The sequence below is a fragment of the Cyprinus carpio genome, chromosome B22 (assembly GCF_018340385.1).
Source record: "Cyprinus carpio isolate SPL01 chromosome B22, ASM1834038v1, whole genome shotgun sequence".
Classification (NCBI taxonomy): Eukaryota; Metazoa; Chordata; class Actinopteri; order Cypriniformes; family Cyprinidae; genus Cyprinus; species Cyprinus carpio.
Genome location: NC_056618.1, coordinates 13,794,299 through 13,807,502, shown reverse-complemented (window position 1 = coordinate 13,807,502; position 13,204 = coordinate 13,794,299). Strand labels below are relative to the sequence as shown.

General features: G+C 34.1%; 1 protein-coding gene and 1 long non-coding RNA gene across 2 annotated transcripts in view; one reads left to right on the top strand and one right to left on the bottom strand.

Moving 5' to 3' along the window:
• The window catches only part of LOC109055738 (ribonuclease inhibitor-like), a 536,777-nt gene that overhangs the window by 164,217 nt on the left and 359,356 nt on the right, over positions 1 to 13,204 (top strand). The gene's annotated exons all lie outside the window — the stretch shown is intronic.
• On the bottom strand, positions 48 to 1,696 carry LOC122141403. The gene is made up of 3 exons (XR_006157787.1): positions 1,493 to 1,696; positions 612 to 737; positions 48 to 99 (listed from the first exon to the last, which is right to left on the bottom strand). It is a non-coding gene; the product is annotated as an uncharacterized LOC122141403 (long non-coding RNA).

The following is a 13,204-nucleotide window of genomic DNA, read 5'->3' as shown; positions in this document are numbered from 1 at the left end:
GCAGGTGAAACTTTTCTTGTCTCTTCTCTTCAGTAAAGAAACTCTTTCAGTCTCTGAGAGATTTTTCTCCAGTTTTGACATGTTTCTTCTCCATTGGATCTAAAATGAAAGTAAAAAAAATTACAATATAAATACATTTTTTAAAAGTTGTAGAAATATGATGCAAAAGTTGACGACGGATACACAACATTATAATAATTTTCACACACTTTTACAAAATGATTCAATGATCTATATCCAAATCGTATATACAGTGTTTCTGTAGTGATAACTATTTGATGTTTGAAAATATAACATCATATTATAAATACAATATTAACACTTATATACTATACTAAAAACTTATCAGATAATTAATAACCATTTTAAGCTAACTAACTGACCAATATTTTTCACTTAACAACACTCAGGATATAATTTGAACATTTGCTTTCAGTCCCTATTTTGTACTCTGAGATAGAAAGTATCGCCTATATAAACTATTTTTTTTTTTTTACAACTCGGGTATTTCAACTTGAGGTATTTAAACTGCAAACACTAAATCTGATGAACTGCTGGTAACTTTAAATGTTCTTCAGCTTCATCGTTCTTCAGTGTAAAATAAACACAACCTGTTTGTTCTTCAGTGTGTTTGATTCTGCAGGGTTCTGGATCTCTCATGTTCTCTCTGTCCTTCAATAAACTCTGTCTCTGCAGATTTATCTTCATCATGATGCTCTGATGCTTGCACTTGTGAGCTGAAAAACACATACAATTAAAAGATACCAAATATAAACAATTTGGAAGAATTTAAAAAGTGAAAGAATAAACAGAAATATAATTTACAAATGTGCAAGGTACAAATAAATCACCAATGAATTGAGTTTAACTTGACGTGTTTTAGTTTTGTGTTTTATCTGAAACATGGTTTATCACAGACTAATGAATAAATGAACAGATCTGAAGTCATCAGCATAATGAATGAGGTGAAAACATGATCTATTTCTGGTCTTGACAGCAAATAAAATGATCTTAATGTGTCAAAGAACAGATCTGAAGTCATCAGTATAATGAATGAGGTGAAAACAGGATCTATTATCATGAAATAAAGAGGATTTTCATCAGCTGATATTAATATTGATGAGTCTCAGACTATAAACACTCATTAAACAAGACATTCAGGATCAGCAGCAGATCATCACTTTATTCTGAGTGTTTGCTGATAGAAACTGATTATTCGCCTTAGGATATTTGTTGAAAGACTAAAAACTGCTCTATGAAAACATAATACGATTATATAGTATATCCAGAAACTGACCAAACTACAAAACCTTTAATAATAAAGAGCACTCAGTACCAGCATCATCATCACTCCAAACATCACAACAATCATAAACGAACATATAAAAACACAAACTCTCTCAGATCTGATCATTTTCCCTCACATGCTCGTCGCCTGCTGTGATAAATGTTTTAGTCAGCAGACGCAGAAAGAAAACAAATCAGAAATTACCTCTTTGGATGTTGCTTAAATAAACGGTTAAGTTTGTTTTACAATAATGTAAACACGTGAAGTACCGCGAACTGCTCTCCTCACGAGACTCGACGCTGTTGTTGTGAGCGCGCGGGTGGTGACGTCATCGCCGCGACGTGAGGCGAAATCTTTTTTATTTTATTTTACTTCAGTTGGCATCCATAGTGTTGCATTACGGCCATCTGCTGTCTCACTGTAACTTAATTAAAATCGTCTTTCCAGTCCAGTCCTCCTTATATTAAACAAATATCTCCGTCCTTGGTCATTATTTCCATATGTTACTGTATTTTTAACACGATACTCTACTACACCTATTTTCCGAAGCTGATTCTTGATCTCTTGACTTTCTTCTATATATTTCTTACATGATGTTTTCCCTCCTCCTCACATTCATCACATAGTCCTGTGGGGTGTTTTTTATATAACATTGAGTGTTTTTTTTTTTTAGTTTGCGATGTCTATTAGACAAACATTTTAATGGTGGTTTTAGCCACAGAACTATAAATAATAAACACCTACTATAGAAAATTAAACCAATATATAATTTAGTTTAAAATAAATACTGTCTTCTACCTCAGCTTCAAAGGCTGCATGTGTCTTGTTACAGATTTCTTTAAGAACATTTTGCTACGTATTTGATACGACAAATGTCTTTTTTTTACTTAGTTTTTTTTCACAGTAAACGTTTTTATCACGTTCGTATATCTCCTTCCAACGTTTTAAAAACGTACCTAACCACGTCCAAACTGGTAATTTACATCCTCCAATCAAAATGCTTTCTTTACAGTGTTAAATATGAATATTTATCTTATTACCAGCCCCTTTTTACATTCACCTTACTTTTAGCGTTGCTGACCTCTGGTTGTTTTTCCATTTTATAAACCTATGTTAACACATGAAGGCTTAATAATTTATTAATACACACAAGTTTAGTGTCACTCATCGTATTTATTCACACAATATAAAAAGTAATATGAAATGGGTAGTTCACACACACACACACACACACACACACACACACACACACACACACACACACACACACCCACACACATCTAAAACAAGCCAAAAGCATAAATATATACCAATAAAACAAAAATTCAAATAAAGTACAACACATGAAACTATGCAACTGGCAAATTTGAATATGAGCATATTAACAAAGTCCAAGAAATGTTAACAGTGCATATATATTTTAACAGAGATTTAATTTCAACTATTTACAAATTATTTTATTGCGGTTATAATAATCATATTGCAATCTTAATACTTGTTTGCACTAAACGTAATGCTTATATTTTAAGGATTTTGTTTTTCAACACAAATTACAGGTACATGTACTGTGCATTATTTTATCTCCTCTATGCCCCGCCTCCTAAAAGACTTTTAAGCTCATCGGTCTGAAAAGTGAGGTGTGCTGTGATTGGCCATCTATCCATGCATTGTGATTGGCCGAATACCTCAAGCATGTGACAGAAATGTTACACCCCTTAACACACTGTGATGCCCTGTCCGGCCCTGGGCGACGAGACATAAATATTAAAACCCATTATAAATGTGATATAAACATGATTTCTAGTCGTGTCCTCTTTTGGAAGGCCAAACAAAGTAGTTTCGCTTTCTCAATGAAAATGCATCACACACCGTGGACTTGAGTGAGCAGAGGCCAGGCGGATTCTATGAAGGAGCGTACCATGTGCTTGCGGCAACCACATGTGATGACCCCGGGCGCTGCTCCTCTTCACTCAGAACCAATAAAATAATAAAGAGATTGACTCACTGAGTCAGTCAGAGATTCACTCAGAGAGTCAGATAGAGATTGACTCAGTAGAGTCAGTCAGAAAAAAGCCGATCCGGTGATCCGAAAAATCAGGTGATTCTTTCTTTGCATGGACATTTGAGCGCTGTTATGCAAATCTTCCCACACAGTGACGTAGAGATGTGGAGGCGTGTTAGAATGAGCCGTTTCGGGGGCGTGGGACGAGGCTTAACTTTGATAAAGAATCTCTCTTTGGATTTGGGAAGCTTTAGTCTTCTTTGTGCACTTGTAACACTCCATAGAGAAAGAAAAACACAGTAAATCGCATCATATGACCCCTTTAAATATCAATATAATCATTAAATATTACATGTAACTTGGTATATTTTTTTTTTTATGTTCAATAGGTGCAATGATGAGTAGTGGTGATATTTATTTTGTATTTCACCACTATTTGCAAATGCTTTTTGCCACTTAATTAGAAGCAACAAAATTAAAATTATGTCATGTTATAGGGACTACTGTACAGACATTTAGAAGTTGATTTTAAAATGCAAAGTATTTAAAAATAAAAATAAAGCTATGTAAACACTTGCATTTTTACAACACTATAAGTGTTCCCAGCAGGTAATATAAAGTTCAAAATACACTTGTGATCTTCATCCTCACTTGAACCATATATTGGTTGCAGGATATACGTCATATAAATATTTGCGTTGAGTGGTCAAGTAATTAAAGACCGCAAGTGTGAGTATTTGGACATAGGCAAGAGTCCCTCCAAGCTAACAATTTTTGGTTCCCAAAATTAGGTTAGATTCTGGGGCTATGTTCTATTTCCGCTCCTAGAAGGCAGGGCCGTACCCACCATTGAGGTCCTGAGGTCGGGGACCTCTGTATTTTCCAATAACAAAAGTTATAAAATAAAATAATGACCTTATTAATTCTGTTTTGGTGTTGCAATGATAAAAAGCCAAGATAACAGATCTTCTCATCTGATGCCTCAGTGGTCCCTCCAATGTGAGAGTGTTTTGTGATGGCCAATCAAATCAAAGTAGGCGGGGATTTATGTTCACAGGCACTGAGTGTAAAAACTCCAGCTTGACTCTTCAGACAGTTGTGAAGAGCAAGATGTAAGTAGCTAAACCAAATATTTCCTATTTGACCACTGGTTTTACGATATAGAAATGTTAAAACAACTGACAGAAATGTGCAGGAGATGGAAATAAACTAATAAACGTTTGTCTAATTTCACTATTTAAATTCATGTAACACTACTGGCTAAATGCAGACTACTATTTTATAATTGTCAATGTGACAAGGCAAGAGAAAATAACAAATCTGTTTTCATCATATTAGGTTTAGGATTAATAAAGTGCCCCACTGACTTGGTTTTAAACCTGTATTGTTTTTCCAATTTATGGGACTTAAAACATTGTAAAATGCACACATGTAGGTCAGAAAAATCTACATTTTCTCGGGGGAGCATGCCCTGAACCCCAGACTAATCTCCATTTAGGGAGCTCTGTATTTATAAAAGTCTGCACACGGTCTGCTAGAAGAATCCCAAACCATTCTCCTAACCTCTTTACTCGGACACCGCTGCTGTACGTCAGTAATCATCCAGCACTCATGCGTCCCATCGAGTAATGGGTCTGTTTACTAACCTGAGCAAAGATTTGCAGTGTAATAGACTTAACATAATTACTCTGAGATTACTGACTCTAGTTAAGTCAGAATCAATTCAAATGTAACAATTTATTATCAGTCAGGTAAATATGTATTATGCCAATTCAGAGATATCAAATCAATACAAAACATCACATTCTCAAAGACAGATCTAAGAGTGAGTATGGAGTGTATATGAACACACTGCACACTACGAGCTCATCTGGCTACAGAAGGGCCCTGATCTTCTTACAACATTTCCTTAAGTACTTCAGACCAAAGCAAACACTGATGCATTGATCACGTGATCGTTTACACCTTTTTGGGGACAGATGGTAACTCACATTAAAGACCCTGGGACCTGACACACCCTCTACAGTGATCAAAATATCTCTAAACTCTTATGATCTGTATTTACCTTCTTTATATTAATTGTAAGATTGAGACCATTGTAGCAGTCACCTGAGAGAATTCAAATCATACCAGACATGACTGTGAATATTACTTACATTCATGTAGAACATCATAACACTATAATACAAATGTTTTATGTATTTAATAAGATGGACAGAACTTAAAAAAGATGAGATTGTGTCTTATAATAAAACCGACAAAGCGTATCACAATTATTGGGTGGCTGGTGCACTACAAATAATGAATGTACTTAAACTTATATTTTTTTCTAAGCATTTATAGCAGCAAACAAACGGCTTATGAATAATCACAATGTTTTAACGTACAAAAGACAAGAAGTTTTTTTTTTTTTTATTTTTTTTTTTAGATGAATTTATTTATGAAGCATGTTGGGTTGTGTTTTTACTTATTTGTTTTTTGTATTTCTATGTGATCTCTTGTGTTTGTTATCTAACTGTCACTTATTAATTGTCCAATTGGATTAATAAAGTTGTTAACTTGAGCTGGATCTGAAGATGATCTACTTACTCTGAATGTGTTTTTGTATGTTTGTGTAGTAGATGTTTGAGTGAAACAGTGTGGATCCTCTGGTGTTTTAAATGTGTAGCTGTAATAAAAGTCTTCTCACACTCAAAGCACATATGATCTCTCACACCAGTGTGTCTCTTCTGATGAACTTTTAAACTTTGAAGATGTGAAAAACTCTCTCCACACAAAGAATATGAATGTGGTTCCTACTTTGAATGAACTTTCAGGTGACTCTTCAGGTGTGAAGCTCTTAAAAATGTTTTTTCACACAGATCACATGGGTGCAGCTTCTCTCCAGTGTGGATGTTCACGTGTTTCTTAAAATTTCCGTTGTGTGTGAAACTCTTCCCGCAATGATCACACTTGTACGGTTTCTCTCCAGTGTGAATCCTCTCGTGTGTTTTCAGGTCTTTCCAGTGTCCAGTGTCTGACCGACTGAATCTCTTGTCGCATTGTGAACACTCGTCAGGTTTCTCTCCAGTGTGGATCCTCTGGTGCAGTTTTAAATGTTGAGTTGTAATAATAGTCTTCTCACACTCAAAGCACATATGATCTCTCACACGAGTGTGTCTCTTCTGATGAACTCTTAAATTCCCCAGTTCTGAAAAGCTCTTTCCACATAAAGAACATGAATGTAGTTTCTCTTTTGAATGAACTTTCAGGTGATTCTTCAGGTGTGAAGCTCTTACAAATGTTTTTCCACACTGATCACATGGGTGCAGTTTCTCTCTGGTGTGGATGTTCTCGTGATTCTTCAGGCTTCCTAAATCTGCAAAGCTCTTCTCGCACTGATCACATGTGAATGGCTTCTCTCCAGTGTGGATCCTCATGTGAACACTGAGAGTAAAGTTGGTTGTCAAACTCTTTCCACACTGAGTGCAGGTGAAACTTTCCTTGTTTCTTCTTTTCAGTAAAGAAACTCTTTTGGTCTGTGAGCGAGTGTTTTCGCTGGTTTTGCCGTGATGATGTTTCTGCTCTTCACTCTCCTCCATCAGATCTGAAATGAAAGCAAAAGCATTACAATATAAATAAATCAAAAATAAATCAGAGAAATGTGAAGTGAAAGCAGACTATGCAAAATTATGACCATTTTTATGAAATGAGGTACAATGATCTACATTAAAAAATATGGACACAAACCCATGTTTCTGTAGTGAGAACTATTCAATGTTTGATCAACTCCACAATTGGTTTGGTGTAGAGCCCTGCACGGGCCTCAGATTTAGGCCTAAGCCCGGCCCGTGTCCGAGACGCTCAGGCCCGAGCCCGACCCCAGCTCGGCTTTTTCCCCCCTTCCCCCAAAACAGCTTATAGCCTACTACTGTTTCAGCTATTTTCGTATGTAATGGCAAAGTGATTATATTTAGTTTAATTTTCTTATTAAGTTAATTTCAAAAAATGTTTGGAGCATTTTTTTGTTTGTTAAATTTAAGTTTTTAAAAGTAATGACCAAGCGGCCGGTGGCAGACAGTAAGCTGATCATATATGTTTGATCAATTTAGCCTTCTCAAATCATCACGACTTGCCTAAAATAAAATCTATAGACAAACTAAAACAGTTCAAGCATATAACAATGTTTAAACATTAAACCTAGATAAATGTGCACTATATCCAATAGTTTGTGCAGAGAGTGGAAGCTATGTGCGCTTTGCAGGACATGGAGGCGCCAGCGCGATCACTTGCATGAAATTACTTAAGACTAATTCATCATTTGTAACTGGAAAGGGTCTACTTTTATTTTTGCTCACTCACAATATCAACAAAACGTTGTGCTTTTATAAAATAAAAGAAAACAAACATGAAGCGCTTTCTGCCGTCTGGTCTTGAAAAGGAGTGATTCACAAAAAATGAACCGAAACTCATGCGAAAACATGCCTCACAGACATAAATATATCTATAGAAAGCTTTAAATTTACTACTTAACGAAATAAAACAAACAAAAACTCTTTTATTATGATACATAATCCGTATAGAATCATGTCTAATGAGGAGATGGCAAACACTGCACATGAACAATTGGCTCGTTGTTTGTCGTGGTAATCAAAGCAAAACTCTTTCAAAAAAAAAAATGCAGCTTTTTCCTGAAGCATTGTGAACTTTTAATAAGTCCCCATGCTCCAACTTCTCCCTGATGCTCTGCATGGTCAACTGTCACCTGTATGCTAATGCGTGTGTTACGGATGTTCATTTTGGTTATTTTTCCTAACCGACAACCGACGCTTGTTAACAGATTATTAACTGTTAACCGACAAGATTATTTTAAATTAAAATTTAATTAAATTAGAAAGAATAAGTGTCTGTGACCCATTAAAAATACTAACATTTGTTTCCCGGGAATTAATTTTACATGCGCAAAAAGGAGCAAATTGACATTTAAATTTTATAATAAATTAAGAAAATAAACAAAAAAACTGTGCAACAAGTAGCCTAGTATGTGCTGCGCAAAAGGAAACCAGATGGCAGAAAGTGGCGATCCTATTTTTCTTTTAGGCTTATCTTAAGATTTGTTTTTTATTGTGAATGTGCACAAATAAAGGCAAACCGTTTACAATTACGATGATCTTTTTGACTAAAATGAGAAGTTGCTTCCACAGTTCCACTGGAAAAAAATAAAATAAAAAAATCAAGTGATTGTGCTGGCGCAGCACGCACACACAGTTACTTTGACAACGCAGTCTCTTCATTATCATAATAAAATACAGTCAGTCAAACATGAAAAAAAAACACTGCGCAGTTTAAATATGTAGTAAAATCTGTGCCATTAAGTGTTATCACTGTACCACCATGATGTTATGCAAAACATTTTGTTTTACGTAGATATTTGAACGTGAGTGAAGTACATATTAAATATAAAATTGGCATTCAAATACATCGCAAATACGGAAACATTTGATTTTGTGTCAAATGAGAGACCCAATGTTGGTTTTCAGTTTCATTTTGGCTTAAATTAATTTGTTTTGGCTTGTCGTTTGTATTGCTATAGCTTCTTATATTTTTAATTCTTGTTCTTTTCTAAATACTGTTAATTGAAAGGATTGCTGTGGAGTGAGGGGAACTAAAATAGCCTAGCTATGTAAACTGCAATCCGTTACTGATTCCAAATTACGTGACAAAAATTATAGTTAGTAACATAATCCATTACATTACACATTTTAGGTAATCTAATCACACTACTTTTAGATTACTTTTGACCTAACTTGATTTAAATAGGATAATATTCTACCATGTTGACATAAAAATACAAAGAATTATATATATATATATATATATATATATATATATATATATATATATATATGTGTGTGTGTGTGTGTGTGTGTGGCATGGGCAGATATGAAAATTTCACGGTATCAAAGCCACTAATATTTTCCATTATACCGTTCCTGCGGTATGCACTGTTTTCCATGTCTCCTCAAAGACTGAAAGAGTAGGAATCCCTCAGGCTGAGTGCAGTGTAGATAGTAACACTGACCCTCTTGGTTGGTGGTGCGAGCGAAGCGGTCAGTCACGTGTGTAGGATGGCGGAGATTAAGGCCTGGGTTCACTTCACATTCAGCGTTCCTTTCAGTCTCGCGCACAGCTTTCAAAAGTATACTTAACCACAGATGAGCGCGGACGGATGATCTCGACACACAAGCAGTACCACGGGGTGCGTGGCTGTCCGCAAGCCCTCTTGATGATGAAAATAACGTAATGCTGAAGGTGCGCTGATGACCGAAAAATACTTTGGCCTTCAAGCAGTCAGCAACCAGTTGTTTTTTTGCCTTATTGCAACTCTCTGTTCAGTTGCACAAACTGCGTTGCAATGCAATTATTTTCCATAATGTCATTTATGTGAAAATATGAAGTCTGTTAACACCTGTTAACACAGGCCAGACATGCTGAAGACGGACGCACAGAGAAAAATACTGTAGCAGGACGATAACTCACTGTTCATGATACACAATCTATTGGAAGAAAATCCTCAACATTGATTTGAGGGTTTATATGAATGTGTTTCTGAGGGGGGATCTGGCTGTCTTCTGAAAAGTTTACGTGGTATAATTTCACAAAGCTTGTCAGGAACATTCTGTTTTTTTGGTTCAAATTGGGTTATTATTAAATCAAATTATGTGTTTGATTATTATTATATAACTAAATGATATGAAATGAAATAAATTATATGTATATGAATTATATAACAAAAATTAAATAACTGTAATTACAGATTTAGGTTAAATAAAGATGTCAGTCTTTATTTTTTTTTCTTTAGGAAACAAATCAAAGAAAAAAAAAAAAATTTCTGTTTCTAATATTCTGTATGTTGCTCAAAAAAAACAAAATATATTGTGTCCAGCGGGATTTTTTTTTTTTTTATTATTTATTATTATTTTTTTTAACCCAGTCATTTAAAAATAACACATTTCAGAGCTGTAACAACAATACCGTGATACCGTGAAATGTTTGCTTAAGGTTATCATACCGTCAAAAACTCATACCGGCCCATGCCTAATATATATATACATATATATATATATATATATATATATACACACATATTCAATTTGTTGTTATTAACCCATGAAGTGCATTAAACATTACATTACATCAAGGTTTCCCAAACTAGGGTTTGTGACTTTAATAAAAAAGCTAATTAATTAAATCATAAAAATGATACATTAAAATAAATAATTAAAACCAATCAAAATAAAATAAAATAAATCTTACTAAAAAAGTTTAACATTTCCTTTGTTTACCTGCATGTCATGTGGACATAACCAACATCAGAGGGTACTTCAAGTAAATATATTTGGTGAAAGAGGATCAGATGACAAAAGTTTGTGAATTTGTGCGTTTTAATGTGTTTGAAAGACAAACGCCTTCCAAATACACAATAATACATGGTTAAATGAACTACAGAGTGATGATTCAAATAAAAATCAAAGTGTTCATCAGTAGTTGATGCAATGTTGAAACACTTCTTAAACCTGAAATGATTTTTATAAATCATTCATCAAATGCTGTCGCTGACTAATGACTGATCTCTGTGTGAATGTCCAAAAACTGGACGACAATCTGAATCTATTTTAGAAAGGAAAATGTAAAACATGAATTAGAGGAATTAGGGAGAATCAATAAATTGTGAACAAAAAAATTATGAATAATTACATGTAAATAATATGTAATCATGTAGTCCATAAAAAGGTAACTGCAGTCGGATTACAAGTATTTTAAAGTGGAATTTAATCTAATTACAAGGGGTGCGTTTCCTAAAACCAACTACAACCACAAAAATACAAAAAACAAACAACTACAGCTCTGTCTACACGCCTCTAATACACGAGCTTTCATGAGTGCGGTTGCCAGATATCCCTGAATCAGAGCTTCGCTGTTACAAGGACACATTTTCTGCCCAGTGTTATGCTTATTTTAAGCAATCTGGCAACCATGTGCACGAGCTCGCTCCTCATTACAGAAGCACCGCCGCTGATGATCTGAAAACACTGACAAACAAGCTGGAGTTTATCGATCTAAATGAAAGCATCATGAGACCTCGAATATATTGTTTGTGATTGTGGAAGCTGAATAAATGCACTTACTCAACCGCTGCTGTTTTAATACAGAAATAGGCTACTGCAGTTTGGAATCAGTGGAATCACTATTAGGAATTTCACTTTTATAATATTATTCTTTGTTTCACCAGTTTTCATAACGTAGACAGACTGAGTGCATAAGTCTTTGGTATTATTTTATATAATAAAAAGCCTAATAAATCAGCACATTACATGAGATAAAATAAACCATGTGTATGAGTCCACATTCTATTGCTTTGTGTTTACTGGTGAAAGAGCAATACCTGAAACACAAAAGTAAATTTCTCAAATAACAACAAAAAAAACCAACAAAACAAAAACAATACTAAAAGATTACTAAAAAATGACTAAAATTAAAAAGAATACAACCTGACTAAAATGCTTATACATTTCATTGACTTAAACTTGACTAAACAGGACAGGGATGACTAAATATGATAACTAAAATGAGTAAAACTAAGACAAAATTAAAAATGGCTGCCAAACTAAATACTGCTGTGCGGTTAATTAATAATAATCTTATTGCTAAAATGTCAAGTTTCCATTGACTAAAACTAGACTAAAATTTTGAGACTTTCAGTCGACTAAAACTAAATAGGATAAGGCTGACTAAATATGATAAAAACTAATAAGGACATTTAACTGGTTCCTACATTAAATTTATATATCAAAATGAAAGTGTCACTCAACCAGTCTGTGTCCTGTCATGAGACCTCGGCTGTATTGTTATGTCTTTATAAATGGACCACTGAATCATTGACTCAAATGATTCAAAATTCACAAACACGAATCCTTCAGTAACGAAACACTGCTGTGTGCTGCTCAGAGAAGCGCGACTGTGATCTTTGTTTGGAACTATTTTTATTATTAACCAAATGGAGCAAAAACAGTCAACTTTGACAATATATCAAATATTGAACTAAAATGTATATGAACTACTCATTTTAACACTTTAAAACATCAAATTTTCATTCGTGGTTTCCAGGAAAAACTTCACACTCTTGGTTGTGTCATGTTGCTTAACTAGACTGTATGTTATAAATGAGAACTAAGCTACATTTTTATGTTTCTTCTGTGTGCAGTTGTGTTCATTTGTTTTGATTTCTCCACAAGATTCTCTCTCAGACAGACTGTGTGAGCTTCAACTGACACGACCTTTTTATTGATCCATCATCAATCTCCATTTAAACACAATGTGATAAAATCAGAATCATCATAGTAGGAGTGAACATGTTGCCTGCCACTGCTAAAATCCACATATATATATACAAACATTTTTCAGCCTCATTAATGAAGGATGAAGAATAAACACCAACCTGTTTGTTCTTCAGTGTGTTTGATTCTGCAGGGTTCTGGATCTTCATGTTCTCTCTGTCCTTCAATAAACTCTGTCTCTGCAGATTTATCTTCTTCCTGATGCTTTGATACTTGTAGGCTAAAAAAAAAAAAAAAATCAATAAGTCCATTATCTACTATTATTCATCTTCTCTTTCATTAATATATAGACACATAAATCTATAAGAAAAAAACACAATTAAAAGATGCCAAAAATAAGCAATGTAAGAATTTAAAAAGTGAAAGAATAAACATAGAAATATAATTTTACAAATTTGCAAGGTACACATAAACCACCAATGAACTGAATTTAACTGAATGTGTTTTAGTTTTGTGTTTTATCTGAAACATGGTTTATCACAGAATAATGAATAAATGCTGTTGTGATAGTTTCATCTTGTAATGTCACAATAACTG